This window comes from Mixophyes fleayi, chromosome 2 (genome assembly GCF_038048845.1).
Source record: "Mixophyes fleayi isolate aMixFle1 chromosome 2, aMixFle1.hap1, whole genome shotgun sequence".
Taxonomy (NCBI): domain Eukaryota; kingdom Metazoa; phylum Chordata; class Amphibia; order Anura; family Limnodynastidae; genus Mixophyes; species Mixophyes fleayi.
The window spans coordinates 115,546,852-115,565,892 of record NC_134403.1 but is presented as its reverse complement, the minus strand read 5'-3'; the positions used below and the strand labels follow the sequence as shown (position 1 = coordinate 115,565,892).

The 19,041-nt window shown below is 36.7% G+C and overlaps 1 long non-coding RNA gene across 2 annotated transcripts in view; it reads right to left on the bottom strand.

The window, feature by feature from the left end:
- Nucleotides 1-18,301, bottom strand: part of LOC142140204 (uncharacterized) — a 272,251-nt gene extending 253,950 nt beyond the window's left edge. For both annotated transcript variants that reach the window (XR_012688332.1, XR_012688333.1), the window contains exon 1: nt 18,000-18,301. This is a non-coding gene — a long non-coding RNA (uncharacterized LOC142140204). The remainder of the gene's footprint in view (nt 1-17,999) is intronic.
- Between the last annotated feature and the right edge of the window lie 740 nt (nt 18,302-19,041).

Below are 19,041 nucleotides of genomic sequence, written 5' to 3'. Positions count from 1 at the left end.
GCCAAGAGTAAAGCATCCTGAGACCACTCATGTGTGAGGTTGCTTCTCAGCCAAGGGAGTGGGCTCACTCACAATTTTGCCTAAGAGCACAGCCATGAATAAAGAATGGTACCGAAACATCCTCCAAGAGCAACTTCTCCCAAGATTTGGTGATGAACAACGCCTTTTCCAGCATGATGGAGCACCTTGCCATAAGGCAAAAGTGATAACTAAGTGATAACTAAGTGGCTCAGGGATCAAAACATTGAAATTTTGAGTCCATGGGCAGGAAACTCCCCAGACCTTAATCCCATTGACAACTTGTGGTCAATCCTCAAGAGGTGGGTGACAAACAAACACATTCTGAAAACTCAAAGTATTGATTAGGCAAGAATGGGCCACCATCAGTCAGTAGTGGCCCAGAAGTTAATTGACAGCAAGCCAGGGTGAATTGCAGAGGTCTTCAAAAAGAAGGGTCAACACTGCAAATATTGACTCTTTGCATAAACTTAATGTAATTCTCAATAAAAGCCTTTGACACTTATGAAATGCTTGTCATTTTACTTCAGTATACAGCAACATCTGACAAAAAGGTCTAAAAACACTGAAACAGCAAACTTTGTAAAAACTAATACTTGTGTCATTCTCAAAACTTTTGGCCATGACGGTATATATATATATATATATATATATATATATATATATATATATATGTATAGTGCAATTAGGATTAAAATCGAGATAATGCAGCTAACATGGGAATGGTCTGAGATACATACACATAAACACATACTCGTACACACACATACATAGTTAACAAGAAATTAATAAGATATTTTACCTACACACAGAATGTCACCTATTATATGAACCAAGTGTAAGATTATGTTATTGAAATTATATTTTTACATTATTGTACAAGTAAGGATTCTATTTCATACATATATATCTGTGTTGTAATTATGAATTTATAATGAATTGATACAGGATATATTATATATAGAAATCTGTGTGCTACAGTAAATTAGGTTTAAAGAACCAAGGTAGGCATGTCATAAGAGGGAAAGTGTAAATGCGTATGGTGATGTAATGAGCGTATCCAGGAGCAGAATTTATTAGCTGCCTATATAAATGTAACCCCCTTCCCCCGGAATCCTCTAACTGAGCAGAGCTACATTTTCCTGAGCAGAGCTACATTAGTCCCTACACAGATATACACACTCAGCTACATACATAATTCCTTATTACTCCAAGCTACAGGCACAACTACCCACTAACAGTGCAAGCCAAATGTAAGCAAATTTTGGTTATGCAACTGTTGCGGAACTATAAGTACCAGCATACTATTCTCCACTACGACATGAAGCTCCAATTAGCTAGAGACCTGTAGGTTGTCTAAGTCTGTCGTATGCTATGTAGACAAACCCTAAACTTACAATATGCAATATTACACAACTGAACCCACACACAAAAATTGTATCATTAAACACATGTTGGTGGATATATTTTATCTAAATAATCTACTCAAACTTATTATATTTTTTCTAGTACATTGGAATAAAGTACTCTATTTGAAATGCAAATTATCAGGAGGACCACCAAAGATACAGGACAAACATATTATTTCCATGGTTACCTTCACCCAAATAATACAACTCCAACATTATATATAGAAAAATACACCCAGATACATAATTTGTTGGACAATTGGTTCTACAATGTCCAGGATTTACAACAAGTGACATGTTAATTCCTAATACCCTTCATTTTCAAATCAAATTTTAGCATTTTCAGTCATGCTTGTCTTATAGTTTACCAGGTCTTTTTTAAATGCTATTTTTTTACTGGTTGAATCAGTGGTCGAAGTGGGTGTGTATATGGTGGTATGCCCTACCACCACTTTTCCTCCTGCCTTTATTGTAAAACTATCACATTCCATTCACTTACATTCCCATTACATTTTTCATACAGCCTCTTCTAAATTTACACTTTGGCAACTTACTGGGTTGAATCAAATCAATGCAAAGCAAGTAGATATTGCAACAATTTACAAACCGATAATATAATACGGAAAAAAAAACAAATAAAAGTTCAAATAAATAAAAAAAAAAGTAAATTAAATAAAAACATATAAAACAACATTAATAAATCAGGAAAACAAGACTATTACATGAGGAATTTTTAAAATATCAACAAAATATATTTTGCTGAAATGTTCACTTATAGGTCTGGTTGGTAAATGCACATTTATGCTGCTAGTTAGAGCTCCTCAAATCAAACTTGATTAAACTGATTGAAGTCTGCTGAACAAAATTAAAAAAAATACATAAAAAACTTAACTGAATTCTAAAACTTGCTAATATTTCAAATTTATTTTCATTTTTAACAGAGAAAATTTTTATCACTGGAAATCATGAATGAATGAATTTTCAGATCAGCTGTATACTTTTATACACATGTGAAAAAGGGTTGTTTTTTTAAATCACACCTAAATAACCCTTTATAGTCTAGCTACAAAGCAACTGAAACATGATTAAGAATATCAGCAAATAAAATAGGGAAAAAATATTCCAGGGCTCAGCACACCTCAAATTTATTGTCAGAATTGTAAAAAAAACAAAATAGTCACTTAACAAATTCCACATCCTGGTATTTACTTATTTTTCAACAGCAGAAATTCTCCCCAACTAAACATTCTAAACGAATATTTACAAAACTGATATAACGTTACATTATTTTGTATATATGTTTTAATTAGATTAATTCTCCATTTGAATTCAAAATGCAGGGATCAGCTACAGGCCCTTTCTTCTCTTTAAACAAAGGATTATCTTCCCTCAAAGGGGGCTGTCTACTTCTTTTATTGTTTTATGACACACAAGGGAAAAATGCTTTTGAGGCATTACCTCTGAATTTAACAGGGAGGAGAGTTTACTGCTGTATAATCATTAGTCAATGCAGTAGCTGAAACCTTAAACAAAAGAAAACAAACTACAAACAGCCAACCATCCCCTAAAGGCACATCAAAACACTAGAGAGGGGAGACATGGATTTCAAATGCAACTGTCCAAGCATGTGCTAAATATTGCTGCTCCTGACTTTGAACAACACACTGAGGAATACAACATCACCTCCTGCACTCTGAAATAATACTGTGAAGCAGGAAAACAAGAATGCAACAATGTCAACTAATGCACTGTACTTCTTCTCTCAGTTCATATGGTGACAATTATGGTTTTTATCTAAGCAGTTGCTTGTTAAATGTATGCTATTAACCATGCTGTTTTTCAAGATGCAAGAACACTAGTCCTTCATGTCATACAGAATCTTGTAAGAGTCTGTGTATTGTCTCAAAGTTGTTCTTGGAACTAGAAATACTTTTTTTTTTTTTATAGTATTTAATAGTATATGTTAATAGGAGTGGTGTGTGCAAAATATCCAGACCCAGGTCTCTTTTGTGGGGCTGCTGGTGGAGATCATGGCGGGGCAGCCCATCCACAGCCCCTGCTGAGCTGGATAATGAGTGGGGTAAAGTGTCTGAGAAGACCAATTGCTTCCTAAGTATGAGCAGTCACACCCCCACCTAGGCTGCACATGTAGTCACACCCCTACAGGCTGCACATGTAGTCCCAACCCTGCAGGCTGCACATGTAGTCACACCCCATACAGGCTGCACATGTAGTCACACCCCTACAGGCTGCACATGTAGTCACACCCCTACAGGCTGCACATGTAGTCACACCTCTACAGGCTGCACATGTAGTCGCACCCCGACAGGCTGCACATATAGTCCCACCCCTACAGGCTGCACATATAGTCACACCCCTACAGGCTGCTCATATAGTCACACCCCTACATGCTGTAGGTGTAGTCCCACCCCTACAGGCTGCACATGTAGTCACACCCCAACAGGCTGCATATGTAGTCACACCCCTACAGGCTGCTCATGTAGTCCCACCCCTGCAGGCTGCACATGTAGTCACACCCCATACAGGCTGTACATGTTGTCACACCCCTACAGGTTGGGATGGGGGAGATCCAAAAGGTGGCCTTCCCACTGCCCAAGACTCCGCTCTTTGGTCCAGTTAACAATAAGATACTAGTATTGTATGTATTAATATTTGTATACACCATTGGCATCTCCATAGAAAAGACAAACGTGCAAAATTGCAGGCCTATGGTGCATTTTGTGGTGTTTGCCTATTTTTGTTTTAATGCACCCATTTATACGGGAAGAAGAGCATGGCGTCTGAGGGAGGTGGATCAGGATTGTCCTTGCTAAATAAAAGGTAGGCTTGCGCATCTGGTATTATACTAGATTTTATTTTGCAGGACAAGATATTTAAACAAGATTCAAGAGGTGTAGAGGGCACATTTATGGGGTGGTCCCTATTTAGCTGGGGCCACAAAGTCTTTTCCTTCCCACAAAAAGACTCACTTCTTGGCCTCAAAGTGGGTGGAAACCAGGACTCATGTTATTGAAACCTTTTTGCACAAGGAACACTTTATATGGGAATATGCATTTTAGTTGTACTTCTACAAATGTAAAGGAAATGTACTATAGTGACAATAAAAGTGTCACGTCCCGGTGTCCCCTCACGCTCATGATTAATTTAAGGTATAAATTAGGATAAAACAAGCAGTAAAAAGTTGTAACAAATGAAAGGGCTGATTCTAAAGCGGTAGTAGGTCAGACATTGCAGTGATATTTATACTATTTCCAAAAAGATTCATACATACAGTAGCGCTTCCTTTTCAGCACACAGGCAGCAGATCACAACGCAGTGTGTTCTTCAATGGGTATTACTGGATATATACCAACAACCCTAAAGAGGACTCATGGGTCCAGTAAAACAGAAAAACATAACATAGTGTAATATAGCAAAGGAAGAGTCCTAATTCACAGTGACTAATTCACAGTGACTTCCACCACCATGCGGGATATTGTCCTCAATCTTCCACCATAAATCCCCATTATTTATGAGAATGAACCTAGTGATCCAAACAGAAGGAAACCCCTTGTGGATGTATGCTTACTCAACACAAGAGGTATAAAGGCATCCTCAGAATAATGTCCAGATCATTCTTCAATACAGCCTATTGGTCCTCACTCCAAAATGTATCCCATATGTACATATAAATGACAATGAAAAAAAGAAAGGACATCTAGTGTGTTACCAAGATAAAAAGTTTTAATCTCCACACTATATCAAAAGATGTTATACAAGACCCGTACCAAAAGACAGAGTAACATAAGCATTCAAAGTACATGCCAATATAATATCAACAGCAACAGATCCTCACTACCGTTTCCTCTGCACGATTGTCGGGACTCGCAATCAACATATCTTAGTGGAGCGCCCTAACAGAATTTTATTTATTTGTATTTATACTATTTCCACCAATCATATTTCCAGTTGGACATGTAAATATAGGCACAGACTGATGGGGTTGGTTCCAAAAACCATTATGGGGGCCTGCTCATAGCAATATAGAGGTAGGCAATTAGGTGCATTTGTGTACGATGAAGAGCTCTGAACACAGGTATATCTTGCATATTGTAAATGACTTAGTGGCACAAATAATACTGACAGTCCTAATGTCCCATCACTCTCATGATTAATTTAAGACATGACTAAGCAAAATTTTTGAGGAAGATTATTAAGCTGGAATTGATGAATTCCTTCTAGTAATACTAGGCAGGACTTGATGGTAGTGATGATATTACTCTTTCCACAATGTACATCTGCAGCCACAACAATAGGTAGTTCTAAGAAAAAATGGAATGTAAATCTTCACCTCACATTTATGCTCAAGGAGGATAAATCGCTGAATTTGTACAAAATAAATGTGCTTAGTTTTTCCATATTGAAAACCAAGGTCCAGTGCTTTTCAAGTAATAGACTTTTATTATGAAATATAAGCAAAATAAAGCATCTAAAACATTCAGATAACCACAGATTGCCTGCTTCTTTATGTATGATACTAAATTATAAATTTATGCATGCTCATTACACTGAAAAGAAAGATTTGGTAAATTGTATACAAGTTTTTTTCTATTTCATTTTCTTTCACCCATTGTTATCATTATCAAGTATGGGAAATTGTAATTAGACTGATAAAGAAGAAACATTTAATGAAACAAACTTTCTGTGGTGTTTGCTGTGAATTGCAGGTGTACTTTTAAGACATTGTTGGATTACACTGTATCATTGGTATTAATACATTTATTCAGGTTTCAACTGTTGTTGGTTAATCCATAAATATACTTTAGCTTCAGGATGGATAATATTAACAGGTCTATAAATTACACTGTCCTGGAATTTACCATGTACAACAGACAGGGCTGCCACACCTATTGTCAGACTTGGAAATTCACCACTAATAGTAAGGTACATTGATTTAAAACACACACTGCAGTTACAGCCACAGTCACACGTACAGACACATAAAAGCAATCATACACATGCCACACACACAGGAGGACTCCTTTGCTCCGCCACTGCCTCCATGTTGCTTTCTTCTGTCCCTGCACTTTCACCACTGCTGCCTCCCCAAGTGTCCCTACTTGCAGGGGGGGGGGGGGGCTGGAAAGTTTTAGCCTGAGGGGCAAGACTTGACTCAGCAGCCTTTTAGGAACATTTTAAAGGAAAAAAAATGCAGATGGCCCAGTAGCCTAGGCCAAGGTAGCGCACTATGGGAACGGCCTGGGGGGAGATGCCCCCAGCCCAGCCTGCCCCTGCCTATTTGCTTTCCCACTCCACTGCATTTTTACTTTTTCTGTCTCTGGCTGCTTTTTGGGTGTGCTTACATCCCCTGTCCCCCACACTTCCACTGCTCCTACCTGCCTCTGTCTGCATACTTTGACCCCATATTCCTTTCCCTGTCCCCTACACTATGACACTGATTAACCTCCCACTGACTTACAACTATAGTCCCCCACAGCTTAACCGCTGCTGCTTTCCTTTGTCAGTTACACCCTCCTCCATTGACCTGCAGTCCAATTATGCCTGTATCCTTGTGGCCAATTACTTGCCCCACTTATGTCCTACTATCCCATACCCAAGCTGATGCCACCCTGTGGCCACTTACTAAGAGATCTTACCCCTCTTTTTATGACTGGTGCAGCCTCCCTGTGCCTGTTACATTCTTTTTCACTCCCTACCCTGTCACTGTGATGCAGGCACCCACTGCCCGGTTAATTATATTTCCTTATTCCTGCACTATCACCGTGATGCAGGCTCCCACTGCCCGGTTATTTATATATCCTTATCCCTGCACTGTTACTGTGATGCAGGCTCCCCCTGCCCGGTTATTTATATCTCCTTATCCCTCCACTGTCACCGTGATGAAGGCTCCCCCTGTCCGGTTATTTATATCTCCTTATCCCTCCACTGTCACCGTGATGCAGGCTCCCCCTGCCCAGTTATTTATATCTCCTTATCCCCGCCCTGTCACCATGATGCGGGCTCCCCCTGCCCGGTTATTTATATCTCCTTATCCTTGCACTTTTACTGCAGACATGTCAGTGTTGAGCGACAGCCAATGATTTCCAGTTGAGAATCAATGAACTGTCTTTGATCAGAAAATGTTGCAACAAGGTCTAGTCCTAGGCCTCTCAAACCTGTGCTATATAAAGGACCATTATACACCAAAATTGAAATTTCCAGATATGAACCATGACATGGTAATACATTGTTACCCTGAACTTTTATAGCAGCTAAGTTAAAATACATTACATTTAAAATACATACATCAAATACATTGATGTAGAATTAATTAGCCGCAAGGTGCCACCAGACATCGCCTTGGTGTCCGGCTGCACATGTTTCTGGCCAAAGCGGTAAAGAAACTCTGCTCCTTTTCTGTTTGCATCTCTGTGAGAGAGATTTGAGAAAAAACTCTGAGGCAATGTGTCTCCACGGACTATTCCACCTCGCAGCTAATTGAATTCCCTCCATTGTTTTTCATTATTTCCTCCGACTCCACTACAGACAGCAGAAAATTTCCCACATCTCTAGGACATGTCCTCATTGTAGTGTATTTGATGCAAGTCAAAAAGTTGATTCCCAGGCATTTTAGTTGCTGACACATCACTGGTCAACAACCTGTGTATGTATGAATCAACCAATCCAAGCTCTGTATTTACACCTACTATCCCCCCCTTACTGTAACTGATGCAACCTGCCTGTGCTCGCTAACATCCTTTTTCACTCCGCCCATACTATGCGTCCGAACCTTAATCAGGCCCATTGTGATGTCTGTGTATAGTGTAATACTGTTTTGTAATCTGTCACACCTATGTAATATCAATGTATCAGTTGCAACAAGGTAGAATTCACCAAATCACCAAACCAGTCTAAAAACAAAAGAAAACAATTAAAAACGAATCAAACAGTGTTATACATTCAACATGTACCAGAACATAATAAGCTTTTATGTGGTCGTCAGCGCTGACAAAGTTCATCAAGAGTAAAGCAAGTGTGGGAGTAGTAGTGTGAAAGTTTTATAATCTGCCCAACAATACAACTTTACACAATATACATACCTATTTTCTTGGTGATGATAAAGGAAGGAAAAATATAGTAAAAACTCATTATATATCTATAATATAAAAGCCTAGCGGCGTGTGTTAGTCTGTGTGTGAAAAAAAAAAACAACAAGCTGCAGCGCCACCTGCTGGGTGGAGTTATACACTGACCTACTAAATTCTTAGCATTATCTAATATATAAAAGTAAAAGCCTAGCGGCGTGTGTTAGTGTGTGTGTGTGTGTGTGTGGAAAAAACTATTTTCTCAGAAAGAGCTCATCCAATTGACCTGAAATTTGGTATACTGACATTATTTGACAAAAAAATTAGAAAAGTGAAGTCAGTTAACTTCCATCATCCCCCCTTCCCCCCATGGGAGGGGTAGTAAAGGCTAAATTTACGAGTTGAGGGCTCAAACTCATTTTCGTGAGGTAATTTTACCTCATGAACACACATTAAAAAGGGCGCTTGCGTCGGGAAGTAACGCTCTTCCCCTGAGGAGGCCTGGGCTAGGCCCAAATGCATGACAAAAACCTTTTTAAGACCTTAAGTAGCTTGATTTGACTAGAATGCATGAGCATCATGCACGGATTAACTTGTATACATATATATATATATATACATTCTCAGCCATTTAACTCCATAAGGAACATGTAATAAAGAACTGAGTTACTAGTCTATATTAATCCACTACAGGCTGAACATGAACGCACCTCAATTCTTATTGATCTACATAAAATAATCCACTTAAATACTCAAATAGCAAAATATGGTTCAAGGTTACAATTATAGTATTTTGGAACTTCACTATTCTCAATAGTGTCAGAGGAGTCTTCCCATATATATCTTCTCTTTTATTCAGTGACACATAAAACCAGTACAATAGGCTGTGAAGGAAATGCACTTCACTGAAAAGCTGCTCTTGCCAATTTATATTATCTTTACAGTAGTTTCTTATATGTGCCATGGACAGATACTCTCCAGCACTGGTCAAGAGTATCTCATAACCAGCCCAATAAGGCTCTGCCTACACAATGCTGTCCACTTTATGCATTTCGTGGGAATCATCACTTTTCTTGGCAGAAATCCAGAAAAGTCATATCCAATTGATTAATATGAACAAGTAATTCACATTTGCCACATATACACTTATTATTGGCTTAAAGGGTGTTTTCAAATTAATATATATTTTATTTACCATTATAAGATTTATAGGTGCTGAGAACCTATTTATAATTTAACAATATAGTTATATAGAATATGCTCAGGAGTTGCTAAGCACTGATACCAGAGGTACAAACCCCAGTGATCAGGTCAATTTTTAAAGTGTATTTTATTATCATTATTTTTTTATTGATGTATATCAATCGATTTGTTGTAATTAAGCTATTGTGCATCTCCAACACCAGCAAAGCCAGAATTAAACAGAACAGAACTTTCTATTTTTATTAATGTCCTTGTAAATATATTTACTCTAGTTGGGCCTCATTTAGAGTCGGACGCAATACGCGTCTAAGACGTACATGACAGAGCAGGAGTGGGAGCATGCTGCAGTTTGGTAGGGTATTACGAGTGGCATGCAACCCCAGTTGCGTCCCACTCGTAATACCCTACCAAGCTGCGACCAGCTCTACAGCTAGCTAACAACTTGCGCCACCTAATTCCTGTGCACTTTTTCTGCCTTTTTTGACGTGCGTTCCGCCTGCGTCTTGATCCGACTATGGTAGTTTTTGTGGGTAGACATCCACAATATCTACATTATTCATGGTCAAGCCTACATTTCTCCGTGTTCCGCCCTTTCCCTCGTACTGAGATGCAAACTGTCGCGAGTGTACACTGCGTCTGAAAAGCAGACGGAACTGCAGGGAACTGTTGCTTACTGCGCATGCCCCATCAGTGGAAATGTGCAGGATGCGCCTGGAATGGATTTTACATCAGACTCTAAATTAGAACCTTTGTATGCACATGACTATAAAAGATTTCAGTTTGGTTGTGGGGTCTAGTCCATGAACCTTAGCAGCACAACTGAATATGAAGGGGATGAATGAATAAAATATAGCTTGCAATTTTGCCTATAAAAAATGTACTTTCTGACCCAACATTATTAATATACACTCACTTTTATATGCATAACACCTTAAAATTAGCTGTGCCTTTCCTGAGTAGTTACCAAATTGTTTACACAACATAAATGCAGGCAAAAAAAGTTTAAGGTAGCAGCGACTTTCATGGCAATCAATAATCTCTATCTAGTACCAGTAGCAATTTGGAAGTGCAGCATGTGTCCCTTGGCTGTAAATCTGCGTGCTGCAGGACATTTGGTTATAGAAGTTATGTCAGTGCTGACCTGACACCAATGTTTTCCAGTTGAGAATCAATAAACTGACTTGCATTAGGAAATGGTCCAATTCTAAACCTCTCAATTAAATGCCCACTAAACCTCATCATTGAAATTTACAGATATAAAGGAAAAATAATTTGCTCAGTCTTACCCTGACATTCCAATGCAGCAAAGTTAACAAAAACTGTTACCCACAGTTCAGCTGCTGTGACATCACTGTCCCTCTCCTTGTGTTTGAATCAACCAATCCAAGTTGTGCAGTTCTGCAAGTCTGCCAAGTTGTCAATAACCATGTGCGTGTTTCATTGTAAGAATTATCCCCCTCCTAATAAGGAAGGAGGGTATGATGGATATATGAACATATATAAAAACATATGTGGATCTAGCAGTCTATTAGAAAGTCCCAGCTAATAGGCCTTTTCATGGTTCTGGGTGCTTGTCTGAGAGGGGTGAATGTTCCAACATATTTCTCATTGTATATATAGTGATATAGGTAGTGAATACGGTTTTATCGACAATATTGTAAAATGTAATCTTAAAACTATTACCATAATTTTCAATATTAAAATAATTGAATTAAGATGGTAGAATGTACATTTAATATTATTACTCTGCTCACATATGACTTGCAATCTGTTGACAGCATTAGACTGTATCAAACATGTATATGATAATGGTACATTGATAACCTTCCACACTACATAATAGATTAAATGGACATTATAAATTTGAATCCTGGCAGAACAAGCAGTATAGAAGTGCCATGTCAAAAATATATAACAATAATAAGGGTAACGGTGCACAATAACTCATACCCACATATTTTAGTGAACATCTATAGAAAATAAAGTGAATATAAATCCTACTAATAGATTATATTTTTCATTTAAGCCAGGTGTATACCTACTTGGTCAAAAAGGAGGAGACTACAATGGGCTCTAGGAGGAACGTTTTATATAACAGGCTGGGAGTTCAGTGTTAGGGCCAGGAGCCAGTATGGCTGCTGTGATACGTACTTATATAGTGTATATAGTGCATATGTGCTGAGCATTTCAATATTATAAGCTGTCTGCTTTTGTTAAGTCCTTGACACAACCCCTATGAGGAGGAAGGTTCAGACAGAAGTACGGGGATGTAAATCAGATCTCCCCAGTAGGGAGACATATTGAAGTCTACTGTGACTTTTAAATGTATCCATCCATTGGTTACAAAAAAAGTAATAAATCAAAAAGTAAAGTGTTAAATTAAAGTAAAACATTTGAAAAAAAAATGGAAGTATATAAATAAAACTGGAGATGTATGGGATGGAGGAATTGTGACGATCGCCTAGTACCTCTACTTAATCCAATGCCAATAACTAGCTTTTACTTCAACTACAAGTTGACCAGAGAAGCAAATATAGATATACAGTAAGTAAACTACTTGTTAATTTATCTGTGTAATTTGGGCAAATTCTTTTTAAAGTTTACATACCTGTAGATGTTTCTTTATAACAAGTATTTGTTTTAATGCACCAATACCACAGTGGAACTCGCTATGTTAGAGTCTGGAAACTGTTCAAATTGTTAAACCTAATTTCAGGAGTTAAATTCTCTGCTGTCCCAGGGTTAATCAGACACCTGTCCTGGAACTAGCAGGCATATTGGTTTTTGAATCCTGACACAATATTCTAACTCTTGATGAAGTTCTTCCAATGCCAGAGGAACTTACTAACTAAGCCACAGAGTCAATTCAACCTAGTGAAACTGGACCCAGTAGACAGGGTTATCAGAGTTTTGTGGAGAGATAATTACAGCACTAAAGAGAGCATATGGGCTGTCAAGTCTGGCACATGGCCTGCACCAGCTGTTACCTGGGTGCCTTGGAAAGCCTATTGAACAGCATTTTGGGCACAGTACAGCTACATGCAAGCATTCCAAGATTTCTTTTGGGACCTCTTCATAATAAATTTATTTTCTATATTGGGGAGCTTTAAACTCTATCATATAATTGAGTAAACTCTGTGTTTTTCTGCTTTGTAATTAGGATCATGTTTTTAGAAGTGCAGAATACTAATGTTTTATGTAACTTTCCTTAACTACGCACAGATATACCACTGGAGTGGCCTATATGCCAAAAATAAATTGGAAATAGAGCTCTGTTATGGTTCTTAGCACCAAGATGTTAACTAATATAGATGAAACTTAATATTTCAACATGTGCAGAAGGACTAGAGCAAACAGCAAATGTCAATGACTCTTGTATACTATCCATGCTCGGAAGGCAGATGTTCTGTAAAACAGACATTTTTTTATTCTGCAGTGGCACTTGTGTTTGGCATTAGTTACTTCTAGTATTTCAGATAAATGCCATATTGTAAATTCACTGCACTTAATACAAGTTCTAGAAGAGACTGTGTAGTAATTGTGTTGTATTGTACATACAATAGTCTGAAGCAATGGTTTATATGCCTCAATTTAAGCTGCCCTGTGTAATTTCTCTATATTTTATATTACTATTGGTCAGAATTATTTATTGTATGTACTTTTCTTTGTTAGTTATTCAACTTTATTATTTATTATTCTATGCGTAGTGCATATACATTTCACACATTGCTTTACATAACATTTTTTTTACAAAGTTTCTCTGTCCAATCAGGTTTACAATCTACAGTAGTTCTTGGTGCCTGGGACACTAAATATTTTGTCCAAGGTCACAAAGAGCTGACACTAGGATTTGAACTGGCAGATCCAACATGGTTCTTATTGTTATAGAATCAGTATGCTTAACCACTGAGCTACTCCTTCTTCAAAGAAATATAAATATCGGTATAGAGATAAAAACTGTATGAGACTTTTGCAATATATCAGGATGTACAGTACAGGGAATGTGCACTAAATCTTGGCAGCTAAGAATAGTTATTGATGACTTTTGAAGACTATTGACTAATGTTGCGCGTTAGTTTCTGATACCATGTAATTAAAATTTTGTTGTACATTATACAGCCACTGGATGCACAGACATTTTACATTTACTCTTCACATCCAGTCTCTTTCTCAGTCCCGTTGCCCCCATCTTCAAATTATTGCTAGAAAACACCCGTTTCTTACACTAGATGCAGCTAAAACTCTTAGGGGTATATTTACTAAACTGCGGGTTTGAAAAAGTGGAGATGTTGTCTATAGCAACCAATCAGATTCTAGCTGTCATGTTGTAGAATGTACTAAATAAATGAAAGTTAGAATCTGATTGGTTGCCATAGGCAAAATCTCCACTTTTTCAAAACCGCAGTTTACTAAATCTAGCCCTTAGTCTCTCGTCATCTCCCGCCTCAGATACTACTACAATTTCCTTCTATCTGGTTTTTCATCTGTGGTAAAAATAGTAATAATAATAATATACTGCAAGTAACAACTTTTATTAGTCTAACACACATGTAAATATAGATATGATTAAAACAGAAAACAAACACTCTTTGATAAATTGATGTACAGAAAATAAAGAAATAACCCAACTGTACATTCAGCAAAACAATTTTTCAGAACATGAAACCCGAAATGTCACATAATTAAACCTTTCCATTACATTATAATGATTCAGTTTAAAATATTTAAGCTATGGTTAAATGTTTTACTATTTGAGTCTAAAATAATATTAAATGAGTAATCAATTATGTCTGAGTATATTAGCGCAGTATATTTTGCAAGCTTTAGAAAATAAAATAATCCCCCAGAAGAATCTTAATTCTTATCCATGGAAAACATTAAACTGTTAAGCGCTAACAACTAGAATTAGTCCTTAAATCTCTAATGAGAATAATAAAACATGAGTGCTGTAACTTGATAAGGCCTGAATTTACTTGCTGTTAGTAAAAGTTCCTGATCCAGCAGTATGGCTTTATACTCCCTGAGGTCCAGGAAACCATATCTGTCCTTTAGGAACATCCTCTGTGGTAAGCACTTCTCATAGCTGTGCTGTCATTGGACAGAGATAGCTGTGTAATATCTAGTAACAGAAGCTTTATGAGAATATCCATTACTGATTTCAATCAATCTAAAGTGGCTAATTTTATTTAACCCTTTCCGAACACTTCTTGAAATCCTTTTCTGTCCTTGATTGCAACTATGCAAGCACAGAAATATCTGCCAGTTTATTGTCATTACTGCACAGCGTACAGATCTCACACAAACATTTATTTAGCAATACAGAAAATTGTATGCATGTATCCATTTATTAAGGGACCACTGGGCAAATGCAGTGTCTAAGGGCTTTTAGAACAAATAGAAAACCATTAATCCGGCCTAAAAATGCTCATTACAAACTGCCTTAATTGTCCCTACTGTGGGTCTCCTGTGAATGTAAAAATCACCCTGACAGTGTTCTCTGAATTTACTATATCTGACGTCATCCATGCCTGTCTGGCTAATTTTAGATTATCCACATACTTCACATTATATACGACACAAAGGCAGAACCGTCTTTGCTGTTTGTTTCAGTATATATTTATACGTGATTTAATATGTATTCTTAAGTTGTGCAGTGCTATTGTGAAGCTCTATTTAAATAAATGAAGATAATGTACATATACATATCTTTAATTGTATATCTCCACAAATATGCATACAATAAGTAAATAGAACACAGTTGTCATTGTGAAATAAAATACTACATGACATTTTAATTATTCAGTATTTCGATGAAATCTTCACTTATTACCTAGACCATTCTTGAGTATTTTTTTATACAATAAGAGTCTGCTATATTTAGTATACCTTCCTTTATAATATGTTACATTAGCCTGTAGTTATGGGAACATCATTAAAAGCATGGATAGATTTGTAGGACAAAGTAGGAGTAATTATATTTTATGAGAAATAACTTTGTACAATACACACGTTCCTGCTGGCATGGTACAAAGGCATATGTTACAATTCATAGATACAATACTGTATATGATTGATCCTCATTAGGTCCATGGAGGCAATATTTATGTATTATTAATCAGATTGTGTAGTTCTATGGGTATTGTAATGTTTAATTTAGTGTTACACCACAGTTCTAAAGACATCTGATATAATGCTACACAGCAAATTTAGCTAGAACAAACATGACTATCAACAAACTGTTTACTCAAAACATGCGCAAAAGCGGATAGCAGATCCAGCCTATAAATAGTGTTGAACTGATCAATGTGCAAACCCTACATTCCAGCATAATAATATTCTCCAGCCAGATTGCAAAGTGAAATTCGTTAGTTTAGAAACATGGACGTGCGCCACACAATGACATTTCAATCTGTTTAAAAAATAGCTTATATAGGGTTAATTTATTATTTTTTGTGTTTAACTATTCAACCTATTGCATGATGAAATGTTATCATCCTAGAAGACGACAAAACCCCCCCTACAAATAAATGTATATGGTTAACCAGCTAAAGTTTAATCATGTACATTTTGTTTACTTTCACATAGTTTAATACTATGTATTTTAAGTCACTTTTTGCATTGAACATCATTATGACCTGTTTTATAAGGATATGGTAAAAAAATGCTTGAATTATTTCAAGATGAATATGCTGCTGAAAAAAGTGAAAGAAGTAATGTGTACGAGATATAGAACTTCTTCATAACATCATTCTTATGTATGGTGGAGGATATTGTAAGAATGTTCAGTTATAACCTCACATGATATGTGTTGCAGTTTAATACCAAGTCTCCCCGTAACTGTGGTAAAAGAAGTACATACTAATTGCGTCAAAGTGATGACATGACAGGACCTAAATGTTTCCCAGTGGGTTTACATTTTTACAAGCTTGAAATCATATTTTACATTAATTTGATCCTAGAAATGTTTTAATACATAGCTAACCATAAGTTATGCAGAGAAATTATATATATATATATATATATATATATATATATATATATGTGTATTTATGTATATATATATATATATATATATATATAGATATATATATATATATAGATAGATAGATATAGATATATATATATATATGTATATATATATATATATATATATATATATATAAATATAAATATATAATGGAGAGCCCAGCCAATGTTGCTGTCTCCAAAGAGCCATGCCCACAGTCATTTTTTACAGTCCTTGTAGGCCCATATGTAAATCCAGATAAATGTAAGTGGAAAGAAGCAATTAGTACTGCTATTGCCACACAGTCACATTTTATCCTGAACTGGGAACACCTTGCAATGAACTGAGTGGGGGTACATGAGCAGAACTGTCCCAGGGGCTTAGCATATTAAAATGTTTTCTTCAGAGACCATTTCCCTACTGATATATTCATGTATACCTAACAGCAGATAACTGCATGTTTAGCACTAGAATACAGATAATTTAGCATTTTGTTTGTTTGTAGTATCAGTCAGAATGATAGTAATGCATTCTTGCACAGATGTATACGCCGTTTACATGAATCCCTATAAATCAGCTCTGTAGTTCTACAGCAAAAATCAGAACCTGTTTAGAATTTGTGTAGAATATTCATGCGACATGAACATCATTACTGAATCACTGTATGCCACAGCTTCGCAGGTCCCTATGAACTGGCTCGGTTAAGTAAAACAGGCTGGCTAGGAATCATAATGAATTTTTTCATTATTAGCACGACGTACCATAAACATTCATCTTTGACCAGATATTAAAAAAGTAATTTAGTAAGGCCCTGAAAACATAATGAAAGACACTGTTTTATGCAAATAATCATGCAACATAGCAGAAATTTAGGAACCCCCATGTGCAACATTCCCAGCGGAGTCAAGGGGGAGGATATAAAATAAAAGCATATGCAAAATAAAATAATAGTAATAATTAAAAAAAAAAAAAACATTAGCAGTCCATATCGGCACACACCAAATAGATTTTAACATAGCAACATTTCTACAAGTAAGTAATGTAATTAAATGTCTGCTGAAATTCATCACTGTAATAATTTAAATGTTCAGCAATTGTCTGAGAAATCCCCATAAAGAAACAAAGAGGGTCATGTTCGGTACAGCAGACTTCATATTCACTTTATCCTCAGAGTGATAATGATGTCATTAACCCTGTTAACCAGGTGCCAGGGAGACAGCACTCGAGCAGCTGAAGACATAAATCTGAAAGAAGTTTTCGCTACATCCTCAGCCTTACCTTTGAAGTACATTGTGAAAGTCCAGTAGATAGGATTCAGGAAAGTACACAGAGAGAAGGAGCTTGGCAGCTTGTAGACATGTGTACTGCTAGGCCCCATGGGCTCTTCCTTGCACCGTACAAGCGTAAAAAAACACCAAGTTACACAGTAAAACTGATAAAATATTTCAGAATAAGAACAAAAAGAAAACAAGCAGACCCTCAGACCAGTACAAATAAATGAGAGAGTAGCAATTGTGGGGCTGCTCAAAGCCTTTTTGCCTTGCTGAATGAAAGCAATCCCTAAGACTGAATGGGTAATGAGATCCTGGCTCCTGAGATTTTAGCTTTCTTAATCATGTTCATAATTAATTCAAGAACATTGATAATTTCATTACATTCTTTTTGTCTTATCAATAAATGATGTGCCTGCACTTTTGGTCCTGTGTACAGGGAGAGAGGAGATGCTTTGGGTAATACTGCACCAGGAATAGTGGCTGAATCAGAGCTAAAAGGTGAAGTGGTAATTATTATTCTTGACCAGGCCTCTATTATCAGAAGATGACAAGCAGCTAGAAATAATTGATAAGCTTTAATGTACAAATGCAAACCATTGAAAGAATATCTGCTGTGTCTGCAGCTGCTTGTGTAACTTTACTTCCTTCACTCAGAGAATACCACACTTGAAAACCATTGGAAAATGTTGATCTGCCTGGTATGGCCTTTCAGTAACTCATTTCTGAAGTCAATAAGTCTTCAAGTGAACTGTTTTAAGGTGAACATTTCTATGTATAACAGATCTATATTCTTGCTTTATTTACAGGAAAAAAATATTTATCAGGAAACAGTGGACCAAGGATTGCACAACAATAAAGAATAAGAGTTTTTCCTAATGCTAGATTATCCTTTATAACTGCTGTGTCTTCAAGCAGAATCATGTCAGCCAATTTATTTCTGCTGGTTGGCTGCTGGCAAATGCTTATTAATAACAGTATATCAGAATAATATTAGCAGTTAACATACCATGGTTAGCACACAGGAATCTTTAGTCTACATATATAGC